Source organism: Myxocyprinus asiaticus, chromosome 46 (assembly GCF_019703515.2).
Source record: "Myxocyprinus asiaticus isolate MX2 ecotype Aquarium Trade chromosome 46, UBuf_Myxa_2, whole genome shotgun sequence".
Lineage (NCBI taxonomy): Eukaryota > Metazoa > Chordata > Actinopteri > Cypriniformes > Catostomidae > Myxocyprinus > Myxocyprinus asiaticus.
The window spans coordinates 8,231,650-8,252,016 of NC_059389.1; the positions used below are offsets into that span (position 1 = coordinate 8,231,650).

The 20,367-nt window shown below is 38.2% G+C and overlaps 1 protein-coding gene across 1 annotated transcript in view; it reads right to left on the minus strand.

Moving 5' to 3' along the window:
- lrrc4ca (leucine rich repeat containing 4C, genome duplicate a) overlaps positions 1-16,419 on the minus strand; it is a 94,749-nt gene extending 78,330 nt beyond the window's left edge. The window contains exon 1 of the mRNA XM_051689698.1: positions 15,727-16,419. The gene's annotated coding sequence lies outside the window, so the exon portion shown is untranslated. The remainder of the gene's footprint in view (positions 1-15,726) is intronic.
- Between the last annotated feature and the right edge of the window lie 3,948 nt (positions 16,420-20,367).

The window sequence follows — 20,367 nt, forward strand, 5'->3', positions numbered from 1 at the left end:
AAGTTTAACTCAATATAATTCAATCAAAATGTCATGCACTGTTCATATATCTCAAAGTGGAAATACAATAAAGCCTTTTACAAAAGAAAGTTGTCAACCAATATGGGTTTTTCAGTGGACGACAGACTGACAGAACGACAGAAAGACAGACTAAAGACTATATATTTTGCTATAATGTTGATTACCACAAAACAATAATTTCAAATTGTCCCTCTTTTTCTTTAATAAAAGCAAATATCTGGGTTACAGTGAGGCACTTACAATGGAAGTGAATGGGGACCAATCAGAACACATTAAAATACTCACTGTTTCAAAAGTATAGTTACAAGACAAACAATATGTGTGTGAACATGATTTTAGTGTGATAAAATTACTTACTAACCTTTTCTGTGTAAAGATACACTGGTGGCCAAAAGTTTGGAATAATGTACAGATTTTGCTCTTATGGAAAGAAATTTATTTATTCACCAAAGTGACATTCAACTGATCACAATATATAGTCAGGACATTAATAATGTGAAAAATTACTATTACAATTTGAAGAAAAAAAAAAAAAAATGTTCAGAACTTCTTAAACTACTTCAAGGAGTTCTCATCAAAGGTTTCCATGTGCAGCAATGACAGCTTTGCAGATCTGTGGCATTCTAACTGTCAGTTTGTCCAGATACTCAGGTGACATTTCACCCCACACTTCCTGTAGCACTTGCCATCGATGTGGCTGTCTTGTCGAGTGCTTCTCACGCACCTTACAGTCTAGCTGATCCCACAAAGCTCAATGGGGTTAAGATCCATAACACTCTTTTCCAGTTATCTGTTGTCCAATGTCTGCATTTCCTTGCCCAATCTAACATTTTCTTTTTGTTTTTCTGTTTCAAAAGTGGCTTTTTCTTTGCAATTCTTCCCATAAGGCCTGCACCCCTGAGTCTTCTCTTTACTGTTGTACATGAAACTGGTGTTGAGTGGGTAGAATTCAATGAAGCTGTCAGCTGAGGACATGTGAGGCATCTGTTTCTCCAATTAGAGACTCTGATGTACTTATCCTCTTGTTTAGTTGTACATCTGACCTTCCACATCTCTTTCTGTCCTTGTTAGAGCCAGTTGTCCTTTGTCTTTGAAGACTGTAGTGTACACCTTTGTATGAAATCTTCAGGTTCTTTTTTTTTTTTTTTTTTTTTTTGGCAATTTCAAGAATTGTATAGCCTTAAAACAATGATTGACTGATGAGTTTCTAGAGAAAGCTGTTTCTTTTTTGCCATTTTTGACCTAATATTGACCTTAAGACATACCAGTCTATTGCATATTGTGGCAACTCAAAAACAAACACAAAGACAATGTTAAGCTTCATTTAACGAACCAAATAGCTTTCAGCACTGTTTGATATAATGGCAAGTGATTTTCTAGTACCAAATTAGCAATTTAGCATGATTACTCAAGGATAAGGTGTTGTAAGCTGGAAATAGGGCCTGTCTAGATTTGATCAAAAATGACAATTTTTTTTCAAATAGTGGTGGTGCTGTTTTTTTTACATCAGTAATGTCCTGACTATACTTTGTGATCAGCTGAACGCCACTTTGATGAATTAAAGTACCAATTTCCTTCCGAAACAGCAAAATCTGTACATTATTCCAAACTTTTGGCCACCAGTGTATGTCCAATTTTACAGCTCAAATAATAATTTTAACAGAAGAATTAATTTAAGTGCTTGTATAAAATTATAAGCTTCACATTTCTGCATTTAAAACTTCCAAAAATAGGCCCCATTCACTTCCATTGGAAGTCCCTCACTGTAACCTCAATATTTGCTTGTTTTAAAGTAACGGAGGGATGGTTCGTAATTATTTTTTGTGGTAATCAACATTATACCACAAATACTGTAGATTGAGCTATACCTTTAATTGAACCTGGTGGATCCTTTTAATAATCCGACAACGATTAAGGCCATGCAAACACCTTAAACATTTTTCTTTATCGAGGTAAGGACATAAACAGTTAAAAGAAAAATAATAATCAGCACACATAGATTTTTGCCCATTACTGTGATTTTGCATTGCATGTAAACACATTTACCAGCATTTTTTTGCCTGCTTACCCAAAGTGCGCTGTAAGTGTTATGTGCATTCTTGTTTACATTCTGATGTCAAACACAGAGAATAATCTTATGATTTTAAGTCTCATGCAAATGAGATTGTCTTGCGATTTGTTTCTTGCAAGATTTTTTTGAATAAGCTAATTTTTGGTAGTTATCAGTATATTGGTGCATGTCAACAAGATGTAGGCCTATGCAAAATTACTGAAATGTACACTTTACACAATATTTACTCAAAAGTTACTAAAAATTGTAAAAAAAAATAAATAAATAAATAAATTATTATTATACACTGACAATATTGTAAGTAGATTTTGGAACTGAAACTAGGCATAATGACCACTTCTTTTAATCGGCTAATCAGCCACAGTCAACCGATGTGGATAATCTCATAATGGTCAAATATCGGCCATTTAATTGGCCTGGCCGATATATGGGTTTATCACTACAAAAAAGCATCTTGTGTTTGCCAAGACGCACCCCTACAAACATTTTCCCAAAGTCTCAGGGCAAACCAGGATTTGTCACGGCCTGATGTGCACTCACTTGACTTGGCACCCAACTGTTATAGAAAATAGCAGTTGTTATCAGAGCATGAGTCCCAAGTCGCCTTTTCACCGCTTGCTTCTCTGTTTATCACAGAAATAATTCCCTGAACCCAACCAAAACAAGGCCATCAGAAATCGTGTATGGAATCTAAAACAGAAGCCACTAACGGACAAGTCTTCTGGTGATATTCAGGAGAGGGAACTCACACATGAAGGCCACTTTGATCAACTGTGTTACTGCAGTCGCAAAAGCCTAAAATGGCCCACATCTCCACCACTCTATTAAAGAGTTCTCGACCGATCGGTTCCACAGCAGCAACAAACGACGCATGTTTACTTCTCTCATATGGCATGACGTACTCTCAATTAAAGAGTTTTGAAAGGACAGCAAGCTAGGAGGTGTCAGTAAGAGCCTCTCTATATGTAAATAACCAAAGCTGACGTTGGTGCACGGCAACAAAAAACTTCTCTAATTCATGATGCACAGCGTTGAAGGCTGCACAGGCAGCCCACGTTGGTGCGATCCAGTCATGATTTGAGCCTAAGAGCTTTTCTGTACCAGCCTTTTGTGAGGGGAAATAGCATTAATGAACTCTGATAAGAACAGTCAACTCTAGCAGCTCTTATTTTATTCTGCTCTCTCAAGTAACCTATTAAATGTAGATTCTCCCTGGATTCTTCATTAACAACTCCCTCCCTCTCTTTCTCTCTCGCTCTCTCTCCTATGACAGGAGGACAATTGAACCTCACCTCCGTTAAGCAGGTGCTTTAGTAGCAGAGGAAACAGGTAAGCTGCAGTCCGTCACCTCCTCTGCCGTTAGCTTTAACCTTTCAATTTAGAAGCAGAATTAATATGGCCAGTTCTGCACTACCTTGAACAGATGCCTCACAGGTGCAAACCAGAAAGGGAGACAGTCTCAGTTCGCACACACACGTAGACTGACACACCTGCAGTGCACATTATTGGTCCACAGATACGCCTCTTGGCCCAGCTGCAGGCCTGCTGAAAATCAAGCTACAGAGTCCTAATTCTGGGGTGGGCTGACATCAGCCTGGCTATAACTCAAGTTAATAGGCTGATTCAGTTAATTTCCTTTTAGCTGACCTTAGATATGAGTGGTGTGGGGTGAGTTTACCCCTTGTTATTGAGGCCTGCTTTAGCTGGGTTTTTTAGAACATACTGGCTTTCCCACAGATCTGAGACCAGATTTAGGTATTTCAAGGTTTGAGTAATAAATGAGGGATCCCATAGCAGTGGGATGTGAAACAGAATGCTAGAATGTGTCCCACAAAATTAAAAAAGACATTTGGGTTTTTTGGAAAAATGACAGAATTTTCATTTTTGGGTGAACTGTCCCTAGTCCTACTGACTAGCACACTCCTACTACTCAGGTTAAAGGTATCTATACAGCACATCAAGATGGCCATTTTATGATGTCGGGCAGATTATTCCAGGAGACTGATGGGGCGATGCAGAGGACTGATTGATTAGGGCATCGACTAGAGAAATGTGCTGTGCTCATCCAGTAGGAGGGGCTGTGGATGAGAGACCACTTGAGAAACACACACACATACACACACACACACACACACACACACACTTAAAGACACTCATGTCAAAGAGAAGGTGATTAATGAAAGGTCAATGCTAGTGTGTGTGAAACGGGCTGAGATAAACCTTAAATTCTGCAAAGGTTTATGGATCAGATTTGAGATCATATCCAGTTGAAGGAACAGTTCAGCCAAAAATGAAAATTCTGTCATTCTTTACTCACCCTCATGTCATTCCAAACAGAGCACTCTGATTTATAAATAAATTGTTCTTTCAAGCCTGTTCTATTCAATAAGTCGGTTGATCTGGTTCACAAATCAGACTGAACGATTTATGTGATCGGACTGATCCAGCTCTCGAGTTCTGCAGTTCTCTAATTAACAGCTCACTGGAGATTATTTTAATTAGTGAATAACAGTTTAATGTTTGGTCTGTTCCTCACACAAAGTTATTGTATGACTTCAGAAAACTTGGAATATAGTGCACAAGTTGTATATATGAACAACTTTTATGGTTCAGTTTTGGAGCTTTACAGACAACTGGCGTTTTATGGAAAACAGCTGCATGAAGATTCATCAGAATTTCTCCTGCTATGTTCCACAAACTAAATAACAGCATAGGGGTTTGAAACAAAATGAGGGCAGACAAATTTTTAATATTTGGGGTGAACTATTCCTTGAAAATAATTACTTGAAATGGGGCATGGTGGCATTTCAGGTGCACATTTCTAAGATGTAGGAAAACTCATAATCCAGATGAGAAAGCTTCTCAACAAGACATGAAATGATGTTTAAAAGCTCAAAGAGGTGTTGTTGTGTTATATATCATTATTCAGTCTCTTTGAAGCAAGGTCGACTGGTCCATTTACACTGTTGCATTGAATACAAAACACACAACATGTGCTGATGGCTAAATTCTGACATAGAAAAATACTTGCTTTAAGAAAAAGAAAAAAAAGAAAAAAAAAAGAGACAAAAACATCAATTCAATGTCATCTTCCCCATAGCTCTCGCCCATCAATCAATACACACTACCTACATAACCTCCTGCACACGGCCTTGTAGTTTTACTCCTGGAAAAGAAATCTCTATGCTGTGACATGGAAGATTTAGACAATAGAGTGTGAGGTGCCGCGGTTCTCTCGCACTGTTTAATCTGCCTTTCACGCTGAACCAAATCCCTCGAGGAGAATTTATACCTAGGGATGATGAAAAAAATTGACAGACGGGCTCCATTATTGATAGAAGTCTCCAGCAGTTTAAGAAATGAATACTAATTCACGCCCAAGCTGGGTTTTTACACAAGCTAATCTCCCTTATTTGAAAGTGTTTATTATGTAGAGTGAGGGTGTGAAACAGGGAACCTGATGGATAAAGCTAGGGATATTCTTTTAAAATAAATCACCTTTTCTGTTCAACAGAAAAGAGATAGCCATACAGGTTTGGAACAACATGAGTAGAGATGGGAATTGAAGGGAATTTAAACTATTCCGGTTCCTTAAAGGTTCCATTATCGATTATTTTAGTACTTTTGAGGAAGAAATAATTGGAAATAAGAAATTAATTCTTATTGGATTTGCTGCCCTTAACAATCTGTTACCAAATTATTTTATATTTTAATTATTTAAAATTTTATATTTTAGTAGAACAGATCGTTGCGAATGGTGTTAACATGGATGTTTTGATATTCATTCATTCATGTTTATAAAGTACCACTAATTACAACAAAATTCATAATGTTGTAATGATGAGGGTCTGGCGAGTAGGAGTTTAGAACCCAAATGCAGAACGTTTATTAAGTAAATGAAAATCAAAAGCCATAAAAGTCAAAACAAAACAAGAAAACACTGAGCTAAACAAACAAAAACTAAGCAAAATAAGCAAGAACTAACCAAACTACAAAGACATCATATAATGCAAGACAAACGACAGGTAAAACATAAGGGCTATATATACACAAGAACTAACAAGTGTAACAAGACACAGCTGGAACGAATCAAAGGGAACACAGAGGGGGTCCTGGGTAGCACAGCAAGTAAAGACGCTGACTACCACAACTGGAGTCGCAAGTTCGAATCCAGGGCGTGCTGAGTGACTTCAAACAGTCTTCCTAAGCAACCAATTGGTCCGGTTGCTAGGGTGGGTAGAGTCATGTTGGGTTAACCTCCTCATGGTCGCCATAATGTGGTTCTCGCTCTCGGTGGGGCGTGTGGTGAGTTGTGCGTGGATGCCGCAGTGAATAGCATGAAGCCTCCACACACTCTAGGTCTCTGCGGTAACTCACTCAACAAGCCACGTGATAAGATGCGCAGATTGACGGTCTCAGACGCAGAGGCAACTGAGATTCGTGCTCCACCACCCAGACTGAGGCGAGTCACTATGCCACCACGAGGACTTAGAGCGCATTGGGAATTTGGCATTCCAAATTGGGGAGAAAAAAAAAAAAGGAACACAGAGAACAGGAGGCACAACGAAAACCAAACTTCAAACTAAAAGTCTTAAACCTCCTAGCGATCTCTAGTGGCCACTAAGGAAAATATCCCAAATATTACGGAGTCCCCCATCTACGGAGCGGCTCCTGAAGCTCCTTAACATATAAAAAACAAAAATAGTTCATGGAAGGAGCTGGAGACGAAAGCCCAGGGGGCGGAGCTGCAGGAGGCGGAGGCGTAGGCTCAGGGGTCCTTGGCCACGGAGTTGCAGGAGGCCTTTGCCTCCTGTGATTCCACCCCCTGAGCCTCCGCCTCGTGGCTTCGGCCCCTGAGTCACAAGAGGTAAAGACTCAGGGGGCGGAGCCACAGGAGACTCAGGAGATGGAGATACAGGAGGCAAGGGCTCAGAGGTTATGGCATCTGGGGATTCAGAGGGCTCAGAGGTCAGATCAGCTGGGGACTCGGAGAGCAAGGCACTAGGGAACTCAGAGAGCAAGGCACTAGGGAACTCAGAGAGCAAGGCACTAAGGGACTCGGAGAGCAAGGCACTAAGGGACTCGGAGAGCAAGGCACTAAGGGAACTCAGAGAGCAAAGCATAAGGAAATAGGACAGGTTTGTCAATGGCCTCAGGGAACTGGACAGACTCGTTGACAGCCACAGGGAACTGGACAGACTCAGGGAACTGAATGGACTCGTCGACAGCCACAGGGAACTGAACAGGCTTGTCAACGGCCACAGGGAACTGGACAGGTGGCTCCAGGACGGGAGCAAGGTGAGGCAACAGGAAAACGGCCTCTGTGGCCATAGGCACTTGCAGTTACAAGGGAGCGACCTCCATGGCAGTGGGCACTGCAATGACAGGGGAATGACCTTTGCGGCCATGAGCACTGGCAGTAACAGAGAAACGACCTCCGTGGCTGTTCCCCTGTCACTGTGGCCATGAGCACTGGTAGTGACAGGGGAACGACCTCTGTCGCTGGCTCTGGGATGGACGAAGCTTCAGGCGCTGGCTCTGGGATGGACGAGTCTTCAGGTTCTGGCTCTGGGATGGATGAGGCTTCAGGCACTGGCTCTGGGATGGACAAGGCTTCAGGCACTGGCTCTGGGACGGACGAAGTTTCAGGTGCTAGCTCTGGGATGGCAGAGGCTTCAGGAATTAGCTCTTTGACCGTGGCAGGCTTGGACACTGGCTCGTTGACTATGGCAGGTGTGGGCGCTGGCTTGTTGAACGTGGCAGGCGTGGGCGCTGACTCATTGACAGTGGCAGGCGTGGGCGCTGGCTCGTTGACCGTGCCAGATGTGGGCACTGGCTCGTTGACCATGTCAGCAATGACGGGGGACACAGAAGTGGTGGCTGCTGAGGGAGTGATGACATCCTTATCCTCCAGTCCTATAATAAATGGCAAACCACTGAGCAACAGGGCATATTCAATGTATTGTGCCAGAGTCCAAGGAACTCCACCACAGGGCAGCATGGAGTACACAGGCTCATGAAAAAAGTCCTTAAGTGCCACATCACTAAAATCTACCTTGCATGACAAGGCGCAGAAGTCTCCACAAAATCCTCAAGTGGATGATTCCCCTGGCGAAGACATATAAGCGCATTCTATAATGATAAGGGTCTGGCAAGTAGGAGTTTAGAGCCCAAATGCAGCATGTTTATTAAATAAATGAAAATCAAAAGCCATAAAGGTCAAACAAAACGAGAGCTGAGCTAAGCAAACAAAAACTAAGCAAAACAAGCAAGAACTAACCAAACTACAAAGACATCAAATAATGCAAGACAAACAACAGGGAAAACATAAGGGCTATACAAAAAAACTAACAATGGTAACAAGACACAGCTGGAATGAATCAAAGGGAACACAGAGAACAGAGGCACAACAAAAACCAAACTTCAAACTAAAAGTCTTAAACCTCCTATTTACCTCTAGTGGCCCCTAGATAAAATTTTCCAAATACTACAAATGTGTATATTTGACTACACATTGTTATATCACAAACAATGTACTCTTCTTGGTTTATTTCAAGTTAGACATGACAAAATTACATTTCTATATTCACTAAAAAGAACAGGCTGACAAAACTCAATTATTCAGTAGGTAGTACTGTATGTTTTATGTTCTAGATTCAAAAGAACTGACTCTGACCAGGGCTACACTGGTCTTGTTATATATTATCTCACGCTGTAGATTCAAATAACCCAGCTCATGAAAGTCATTTAGAGCTCTGTTTTAAGAGCGATAGCGCTAAGCACAACGCTATGCCATAAGTCATACACGCAAAGTCAATGGGCATGGCCATGATGTTCTGCTATTTTCATGCAAGCATGCACTAAGTCTAGGCACAAGTGTGTTTGGCGAATGGGATGGGTCAAGTGCAATTTAATTCTGAGGTTTTTTCCCTGGCACTGTCTATGTCCTACTATATAGTCCATTCCCTCAAGCACCAGCGATATAAACAAAGACATCACATTTATAAGAAGTTGGTAGTGTAAACTGACTGCATGCAATGAATTAGAACAATAGAAATATGGACTTATGTTCTTTTGTGCATTAACTATTGAATGTCATTAATATTTCTATGACAGTGACGCGCTCCTTTTATACACATTGGAAAATGTGGTTCTCATCAGGATTTGGATTTACACATTAAATTATAGAGAATGTAAGTATTATTAACCATTTTCATCTAACACAAATTATGGCTAGAATTAACCGTGATTGTATCGGAATGCACTTCACTTTTACCAGTCGATTTTGATTTTGAAAAATGTAATTCATTTATTGAAACACGAAAAACAAAAAAAACAAAAAAACAAAAACTACTAAATTAAAATTACACTTCAAACGAAATGAAAGTGGTCAAAAAATAACAAAGTGGTCAAAAAATCATACCAAATCTAAAAAATGTACACTCTCCAACTTCTTCTATCAGCCCCATTTGCAGTGACAATGAAAAAAAATTACTTTACGACAACAGGTGGAAAAATACCAATATAAATAAGATCATAAATACAATTATAAATATAAACATAATAATAATTGAAAAATAAACCATTACCTAAAAAGAATTTAACACAAATCTCATAAATATTTCTTTGATTAAACAGCTACAACATTGATCGTCAAGGACATCATCTATATTTTCAGAGTTTGGACATGGACTTTATTATCAACTGCTGGTGCAATCTCCAAACTGCAAATGCAGGAACTGAATTTAGACTTTGCACTGCAAATAGACGTGCTTTTGAAACGTCTCAGCGCAGTGAGCTATTTCTCAGGAAAATAGCAAATTGCGTTTTGTGCCACTTCATTAACATACAATACACCCACAGTTTGCACATATACACCCACAGATAGCACAAAAACTCCCACCAACCAACACTTGTGCTTTGCACTGGCACGAAAATTGCACTTAGAATTAGCGTTCTCAGGAAAATTTGATAAGACACTACTGTTTGCGCTGTACTGTATGTTTTACATTGTAGATTCAAAGGAACCTGCTCATGAGAGTCATTCGTAAGGGAATTGGACTACACTGGTCGCACTGTTTTTGTACTGCTGATTCAATAGCTGTTGCGGTGCCACTGAATGGTAGCGCAGGGAGCATTCTGCATAGGCAGAATAATACATGTTCAAGAACTGTTAACAGAACCAAAAGTCATTAAGTCACCATATTTCTTTTTTTTTTAAATTTTTTTATGGAACCTGTTCTTGGTTTGTAATCCTAAACATGAGGGTGAGTAAATGATGACAGAATTTTCAGTTTTTGGTGACCTGTTCCTTTAAGAGACTACTGTAAGCATACTGTATGTTCTTTTTTGTCAATGATTTGTTCATTAATTTTATAAACAAAAGTGAATCTTTATGGAAAGAGACAATGGAAGAGAGATTTAAATTCTATTTACATCCTTTACATCCTACAGGCTTTATTTTAATCATGATTTATCCCTGTTCATGCCCATTCTGCTTTACAGCAGTACACTTTTTAGAAACCACCCAGGAGACTGAAAGGATATTACCATTGTCACACTTGAGCTGTAAAATAAACAATCGGCGAGTTGCACGCATTTCCAGAAATCCATCAGCACACCCCATAAATACTACTGATATGATCCCAGATTTATTTTTGGCACAGAGCTTGAAAAACAATGTTGTTCGTCAATTATGAAACATTGAAGACGTTACGACATAACCATTTTAATAAATCTCAAAAATCTCACCTGGGGAGATTCCACAAATCATATACAATGTGAACCTCAATCTTAATACAGGACAATAAATGTATTGACATCTAAATTTTACGACCAAACTAAAAAACTCAATAAATGGTGTTCAGAGTCTGCTTGATGCAGGCTAAGCGAGAAAAAAGTTTGGAAGATGTACAGAGTGAGGAATGGCACGTCTCTGTAGAAACATGAATCACTCTGCATCATTCACCAACAAACAAATGTCATCTCTCCACCCAACCCGGCAGCTTCATCATGCTAAAGCTCCTGACAGCAAAGGAACATAAAATGAGCGGCCCAATTCATCTCCCCAAGGCAACATCACTCCATCATTCCTCTACTCTTTTTTTTCCATTCAATGCCTGGAAGAGAGAGAAAGAGAGAGAAGATAAAAAAAAATCATCCGTTCACCTTAGGGGCAGGTGCTCGAAGATGGGGATGCGATGAAGGCTTTGTTTTTTTATTCTGTTTTAAACAAGATAAATGTCAATGCTGTTTACGGCAACTTGCTACTCTTACTGCCTGTATCACTATTTGTTTGGACACTAACTGGATCCAGAGTAATCTGAAGATGGTAATGATTTCTGCAAGTTTATAGCACTTTTTTAAATTTTTGTTGAAGGGGAACCAGATGCAGTCCTGGCTGATTTGGTGCCCTATGCAGTGCAGTGCAAAATAGTAATCCACTAAAATTACTAATTATTTCTCTAAAATTGCAATCAGATTACTTATTACTTCATTGAAAAATTTATAAAATTACTAATTACTTTACTTTTAAAATACTTTCCAAAACAATTTTCCACTCAACAAATTCAGAATAATGTTTATATTTCTTCCTTTTGTATTGTTGCAAGTCATACACTCAGCACCTCACATTTCTCCTTCACAATAACTCATTACGGGGCCATAATTAATGTATTCTACATAAATTATACTGTGTTAGAAATAAGCATTACCCTATAATGTACTTAAAAGTTATTTAATTAATTGAAAGTCAGTAACTGTAATCTGATTACAATAATTTAACATGTAATGCATTACTCAGTTTTTTTTTTTTTTTTGACTAAAACATAATTGGATTAAAGTAACTAATTACTTTGTAACCTCAACACTAGCCCTTAAGGCACTTTTTTTCACAAGTTCAAAGGCTGTACTAATATATGGGTGTTTCTTCAACTTTGGGCAGTTTCATTTTTTTTTATTTTTTTTTTATTAAAATGAACAGATTTCAAATGTATATATATATATATATATATGAAGTTCACAAAAAATCTGACTTTTAAACTTTTTACCAGTACTTTTTTTTTTTTTTGGCCTTGTTCTAGACCAAAACTTTCAATATTTAACTATGAAAATCCATTATCAAAATACAAAAATACAATTATGTTTAAAATTATGATAATGTAAACAACAAATTAACTAAACAAACCATTTAAATATTTGTGTGAAAATGATTTCTATCAATTTCTTAAAAATTAGGACTGTCCCACAGTCATTTCCACCACACCAAACAATTTAGCCCCTATTTTGTAAAGCGGCAAACGTGTCAGTGCAAAAAGTGTGAAAATATTATTTAACTGTGTGTATTTAGGATACATAAAATGTTACCTAAGAAATTTGTCTTAGCACAACAAAGGAGTTTGTCGGTTTTTTTTTTTTTTTTTAATTACAAATATCCTTTCCACCACAGACACAATACAGAGATTGAGATGTGGTGGGAATTTACATGACTTTCAGAAAAAAAAAAATAATAATAATAATTTTACAAAAATTACATATCATGTGATTCATGTACATATACCGTTAGACATTGTTAGTATGCAAATGTGAGTGTGAGAAATGTTTATCGAGACTTTAGTCTCTAGACAAAAGAAACACCTATATTTTTTGTAAAGCAAGCATGATTTATACTGAACATGACAAACAGTAATCAGAGCACATTTGACATTTTTTCTCCTTATTTTGTTCCATTGGAAAAAGTCAGATGAGTACTGAGTGACATGAGGTTTGAGGATTGGATTTACCAAATTTAGACATGCGAATATAATATTTTTACCACAGTGTTTGCTTTATTTTGCCTACAATATTTATGCAAATCTACATTTTTATGAAGTTGCATTTAAAATCCATTCGAATGCAACTTTTAAAATATCTGATTGGGCACATTTGAATGGGCATGATGCTTATGTTTTTAGTGCATGCTCTGAAATGTTGAAATGAATAAACTTGCTGTTTACCTTTCATTTGCAACATTTACATTTGCTGGATTTCTACCATCATACACCCAACTCTTTTTTAATTAGATGCATGTCTCTAAACCTGCTCTACACATGCGACCAATGTATGTGAACGTACTGCAAAAGCAGGTCTTGTGCTAATGCAGGCATCTATGCTTCAGATCGGGCGTACGGCCAACAGGAAGCTCTCCTAAAGGGTGACGGTGAGTGGGTGGCCATGCACTGGCTGCTTCGGAGGGACAAAATGGAGCTCGCCAGACAGATGGATATAATTCATTCAATACACACATACACTCTAATTCATTCCACTCAGCTTTCGAATTACTGAAATTACTATGCCTTACTGTACCTCATGATCTCGAAACATCCAGAATTGGCACAATACAACCCTCGTGAAGGAGATGGCAGAGCTAGCACTACATGTTTGTGGTTTAAAAAAAAAAAAAAAAAAAACTATTGACAAGAACATGAGGGAAGGAAAGATGAAAGAGATTGTTTAGTTGAAGGTCAAGGATGAGAAAAAGAAAATTGTCACTTCCTTGCTATATCTTTGTAAGGAGGAGATATAGCTGATAGGCTGGTTCAGGAAAGCTTGCATAAGATTGCTCTTGTTTGAAAATGTCCCATGCAATTCGTCTAGTGTTATGAGCAGATGTAGTATCTTCAAAACAGACATTGATTATCTAATGCCTTACTGCCTTCTGCTTTAAAGATCAGCCTGAACAACTAACAACTTTAAACACTTCCGACAGCATCACACCTTCTCAGAACAGAAGCAGTTGGCTGTAGTGACATTTATCACTTCCTTCTAAAGCCAAACCACATCAACAAACAGTGGGAATGCACAACAAATCTTGTTGTGATGAAAAAAATGATCTGAATCAAAAGGGTGTTCAGCAATGATTGCTTTAACCATGGTATTCATACCAAATTAAAAAAGCTGAAAGACTGATTTCTCTTCCAACGTTTTATTGACTTGTTCCAGATGATAATGAAGTCAAAAGCAAACTACAGATGCCTGTGATACAAGACACAGATAATCATTTTCTCAGAAGAGAGGACAGTTAATTATGATTGACGGCTATGACCTCAGAATATGCTGCATGGCTAATCTAGGCAACATTTTTTGGGTCTATCCTCTTAAAACAAAAAAAAATAAATAAATAAATAAAATAAAATTAAATTAAAAAAACAGCTGAAAATGGGCTAAGTAAGATACAGTAAATGTACTTCTAGATCATCCAAGAATACAATAAATCAGTTTTGCAATATAGCTAGTTTACTTTTACTATAGATCGATAGATCGATAGATAGATAGATAGATAGATTACAGTGCCAAAGTAGGCTGTGTGTGTGTGTGTGTGTGTGTGTGTGTGTATGTATATATATATATATATATATATATATATATATATATATATATATATATATATATATATATATATATATTAGCAAAAGTATATATATATATATATATATATATATATATATATATATATATATATATATATGCACCTCTAACACATAAACAAAACGTCAAATGTTAAAGATGCGGAACAGTGCAAAGCGGATAGGGGAAGTGAAGTAGGAAAAGGGATTTCAGCACCACTATAATGGACAGCTCCCGGAGCAAGGCCAAACTCTTGGCAGCCCTAATTAGATCATGTCTATTATATGGCTTAAAGCCTAGGCAATAAATAAGTAAATATATACATAAACAAATAAGTAAATAAACAAATATGTATGTATGCCGCATAATGTATGTGCAATTAATGCATACTGCATAAGCCTATATACAGTACATAGCAATTTTTTTTTGTTTGTTTTTTTTTTTTTTTTTTTTTTTGTGCTCGTATTCTCATTGTAGTGCAGGAACGGACCAATCGGACAAATCAGACAAGCAAACGAAGCAACAGCATGCATCATCCAAGTCTATGCCCGACCACCATCCAAATAACAAAACAGCTTAATTCAAATGAATGAATCGTAAAAAAAAAAGAAGAAGAAGAAGAAGAAGAAGAAGAAGAAGAAAAACATTATCGAAATAATCGTGCCTAAAAATCGGATGTGTCACCACAAAGTCTATTGTGGATGTATGAACGAATGAATGAAATATTCGACCGCAAAGGTGGAACACTATGCAATTGTCAGTAGCGCACACATTTATCACAGGCGCGCGCGAGCGTTCGCACACGCATACACACGTACTCTCTACCACATACACTTCCGCGCACCAGAGTGCGCGCGAGAGAGAGAGAGAATGAGAGAGAGAGAGAGAGAGAGAGAGAGAGAGAGAGAGAGAGAGAGAGAGAGAGAGGAGCATGTTTATGAGAGAAAGCTTATTAGTAAAATAATTACATTTTAAACGACTGTTCAAATGACAAAAGTGATAATATATCGCGCAACTCACCGATTTTTATAAGGCCATGCTTTACCATTACCTTTTTAATTATCTACAGCACACATTTTGCATGACATTTTAGTGATGTTGGACGCTAAGAGAGCATAAGGACATTTGGTTCCAAAGCTTATCTTATCTTAATGTGATTTTAAACCGCTTCTATTGTCGAAACAGAATCCTGATGCATTAGGTGGCAGAAAGACGTGATCAGCGATGCAAATAAACGACGAATGACTTACTTTTCTCGAGGCTGAATATTCAAATCGCAGGCAAAAATACGAAGAGCACCATTCCGTTCCCCTCCAAACGACAGGTGCAACGCAAATCCATCCGCAATTCTCAAGCAATCTGGCACGACGCGAATGAAATGTTCTTCACCATGTAGTTTGGAGCTATCCAAGCAGAAACCTTCTGTTCTGTAGACACGAGCAGCGAAAAGATCCTCAAGCAGTTTTGCATTCACGACCTTCTATTAGAAGAAATGTGGTCCTGTATATCCATTCGGTCTTACTTGCAATGCCATAATAGACACGGCGATCAAAAGAAGTGCCTCTAGAGCAAATATTTCGATGCGGTCTTACTAAACATCCGGTGTGCCAAGTCTGAGAAATCAAAACGAAGGATGAGACATTCTTGGCGAACTGTGCGTTGAAATACACCGATTTTGCTTTTTCATTCAAGACACCCGAAAGCATCTAGCTGGTCGTATCCCTGAGATCCCAGACAGTTCCCCGCATCTTCGTCCCAATCTTCGGTAGACCATAAATGTAGAGGGTCTGATGCTCTTATTCCACAGCCATGGCTTAAAATGGAACTTTTCTTCTCCCTTAACGCACCCGATCTGATTAGATTTCTACTCACAGTCCAGTGCGGATTTCAAGACGCTTATTTCCTTTAAATGTGATTATGTCCAATGGAATGCTTTGTGTGTGAGAGAGAAACCCTCACCAATCCAAGCAACTATTAGTAGCTATGCCACATCAAAGGATTCCAGGCAACTCAAGTCATTTCCAAATCCAAGACCATCAGCGTCTCCTGATTGAGAGAGAGAGAGAGAGAGAGAGAGAGAGAGAGAGAGAGAGAGAGAGAGAGAGAGAGAGAGAGAGAGAGAGAGAGAGAGAGAGAGAGAGAGAAAATCCCGCAAGTTTCTTATTCTTGAAAGTGGATGAAAACGCGTTTGATTGGAGAGAGTCAAATAATGTCCTTTTTTGTTTTATTACTAGTGATTAGATGGACAGACGAGCCATATCGTACTTTGGTGATGTGCATAAACTTGCCAGTGGTCGGAGAGGAGGTATTCATCGAAAGCTACAGATATTCTCATACCCCTAACTCAATGCAGTTCTCTCTCACCGTGCTTCCGTCGAAAGCAATCCACTGATAGCGCGCACAGGAGGGCACGCTAAGAAAATCCACACCTAACGATGGTGGTCCTCGCTCCGTGTCAACCCAGAACCGACTTGTAGAGAAAAGCTACAAGTGAGTCCCTCCACGAGCAGGAACATCTGAAGAGGTAAAATGCATTGCATGCATCGAGATCTACTCGTAGAACAGCGCTAAAGGAAGTTGAAATATCGAGTTAGATACCCAGACGTGTCCACTGACGCGCGGCTCTCAAAAGAGCGCAGTGAGGTTTCTACCACTCTGGTGACACAAGGAATCTTCTAACATGTATTGTTGTAGTCCCTCAGTCCAAAATCTTTGACTTACTCTTCATCTAACTGTCCGGGCGTTTTCAGGGATGGGTAAAAGTCAATGCTCCGATAATCTTTTGCCATCTTACCAATGATTGGTCAATCTTAATAACCCTGAACACTATAGATTATATGATGAGCGGTGTGTGTGTGTGTGCGTTTAAACTGGTACAAATATAGTGAAGCGAGCTGTAGTGCCCGTTTGACGCACACATGTGCGTGTTTGATTGTGTATATGTGCGCGTTTGATGCGCTGCGACTTCCTGTCTGGTGGAGAAGGGACATGACTGCCATCTACCGACTCTCCGTCCTCCGTCTAGACATTGTACTCAGCCTTACAACCCACCTGAGCCTTAAAAAAAAAAAAAAAAAAAAAAAAACAATGGGCACATAAGGACATAAAAGCAGACAAATAATTTTCAAACGTTTTATAACCACGAGCTGGTCACGTTCTTGTGACGTGCAAACCCTTCAGAGAGTGACTAGCACAGTGAATCGCACAAACATACCTAAATACCTCAAATCTTAAAAATAGCCAATCGTCACTTCCACAAAGCAACTTTCTGGTGGCCTATAATGAAAGTAAAGGTTTTAGAAGTGGCATGTATTATATAAAAGGTGTGTTTAATAACTGACGGCACAGAATTTACTTGCTGTTGACTGTCTCAGATCTGTTAGGGGGAGGGACATGCTCATCCTAGAAAGTGTTTTATTGGACAAAAATTTGAATAAACCTCTTAGTGCAAGATGAGTCATCACTATTTTGGTCTGTTTGTCCCGGAAGAGAAAGACTGTACATTTTAAATGTGTAAATCTGCTTAAAGGTATAGTTCACCCAAAAATGAAAATTTTCTCATCATTTACTCCCTCATGCCAACCCAGATGCAAATGACTTTTTTTTCTTCTGCAGAACACAAATTACGATTTTTAGAAAAATATCTCAGTTCTGTAGGTCCATACAATGCAAGTGAATGGTGACCAAAACGCTGAAGCTCCAAAAAGCACATAAACACAGCATTAAAGGTAATCCATAGGCAGGGTTGGGAGGGTTACTTTTGAAATGGATTCCACTACAGATTACAGAATACATGCTGTAAAATGTAATTTGTAACTTTTTTCGTTAGATTACTCAAGGTCAGTAACATATTCTAAATACTTTGGATTACTTCTTCAGCACTGGTAGAATTTTTCACTTGTTTTGACTATAAAAACTCTGCCAGTACAGTAAGACAAAATACACATGTTAAAAATACATTCTCTGAAAAACCTAAATATCTTATGCAGTGTTGTTTCTAAAACAAGATAAATCAAACATATTGTTTTAAGTATTTTTAGATATTTTTACAGGAAAACAATAATAAAAAAAATATTATCAAGAATAACATTTTTGCCCTAATATCAAAGGTCTTACTAGAAAAAAATAAATTATGATCCAACGTGAATTTTCTTGATAAAAAAAAAAAAATATGATCGTGCCTGGTAATGTGCATGTAAAATGGCTAGAAATAGCATTTTAGCTTAGCGTAAAGCTGACAATTTACACAAGGTTTATTTATATTTCTTCTGCTTCAAACTTACTTCTCTCTCTGCTCGTATGAATGTAACACATCATAAGAAAGTGTTTCACCGCTGTTCAAATGCACTCTGGATCGCATCATTTATATATATATATATATGTATATATAAATGTTTTCCATCTGAAAGGACAAAATATTAAATGAAACAAATGACAATAAAATGCAAAAGTAATCTATTCAGTAATCAAAATACTTTTTTGAATGTAACTGTATTCTAATTACCAATGATTTAAATTGTAACTGTAGTGGAATAAAGTTACTTATATTTTGTATTTTAAATATGTATTCCTGTTACATGTATTCCATTACTCCCCAACCCTGTCCATAGGACTCAAGTGGTTTAATCCATGTTTTCTGAAGCGATCAATCCATTTTGAGTGAGAACAGACCAAAACATAACTCTTTTTCCACTACAAATCTTGACATCTGCAGTCTCCTTGGCGATCATGATTTCAAGCTCGATTACACTTCCTAGCGGCATTTAGCGCTCTGCATGGTCAAGCGCTAGGAAGTGTAATCGAGCTTGTAATCATGATCATGTCTAGAGACATTGGGGGGGCGTACTCTCCACTGACCTGAGAAATATTTAGGCCTACTCTCAGAATATTTCACCAATCATGAAATGTGTCCCGTATTTCTGTTGGCTGTTCAGTCCCGTTCAGTTTGAACAGCCCCTTGTTCACATGACATAGCACTAGCTAATGTTTCTGTTAAAGTTTTTGCTAGTTCTTTTAAAAAAAGAACTAGCAATGCCCAATTTGCGAATGGATAAATCTTTTGAGTCGGTTCTTTTCAGTGAATTGGCCAAACGGGCTTGCAAAACGGTCTGAATCGATTCGTAATTAATTCCTTCAGCGCTCTCGCACTGAATCATTTGGAGCGGTTTCTCACACAGTAAAACGGTATCGGGATATTTACGAATACAGCGCTGGTTACAGTGTAAATTTACCTACAGTCAACTGAAACAAAAGGCTGTCTTTTTGAGAGGTAACTTTGAGAAACTTTAGCTAGTGCTGTGTCATGTGAACAAGGGGCTGTTCAAACAGCTCGCGTAGTTTTTAATCGTTTTCCATGTAAAAAAATCGCTAAATGGATGTCTTTTGACTAAGTCACGTTTCACTGTGTTTTTAGCATCTCTCATGGGAGCGCTGCATTTTTAGACGTTGTGTCAAGTTTAAAAAGAACTTCAACAGATTAAAAACGCATCTCGAGACACCTGAGTTCTGCTATATTCGTTGTGGTGCGTTTTGCTTTTTTTAGCGCGAAAACGCGTCTGTCTGAACCATTACCGGAATAAATGCTTTAGCTAATAGTTACATGAATGCTAATCATACTCGAGAAAATAAATAGCTAAATGCTTATCTCAAAGTCACCAGAACTGAACGCTTTGGTGTTGTTTTTTTTTTTTTTGCAAAAAACTATCCCTTTAAAATGAATTCTGTCAACTCTTAGGAATATCTTATACTTAGATAACCTTATAGCTAATATACATGGACTAAAAGCCACAAAATGTGTGTGTGTGTGTGTTCAGCCTCGTTTTCAATTAATTCCCCTCACAATTTAAATAGTTCGCTACTATGAATAAGGACTTTTGGAGAGATATCCCGAC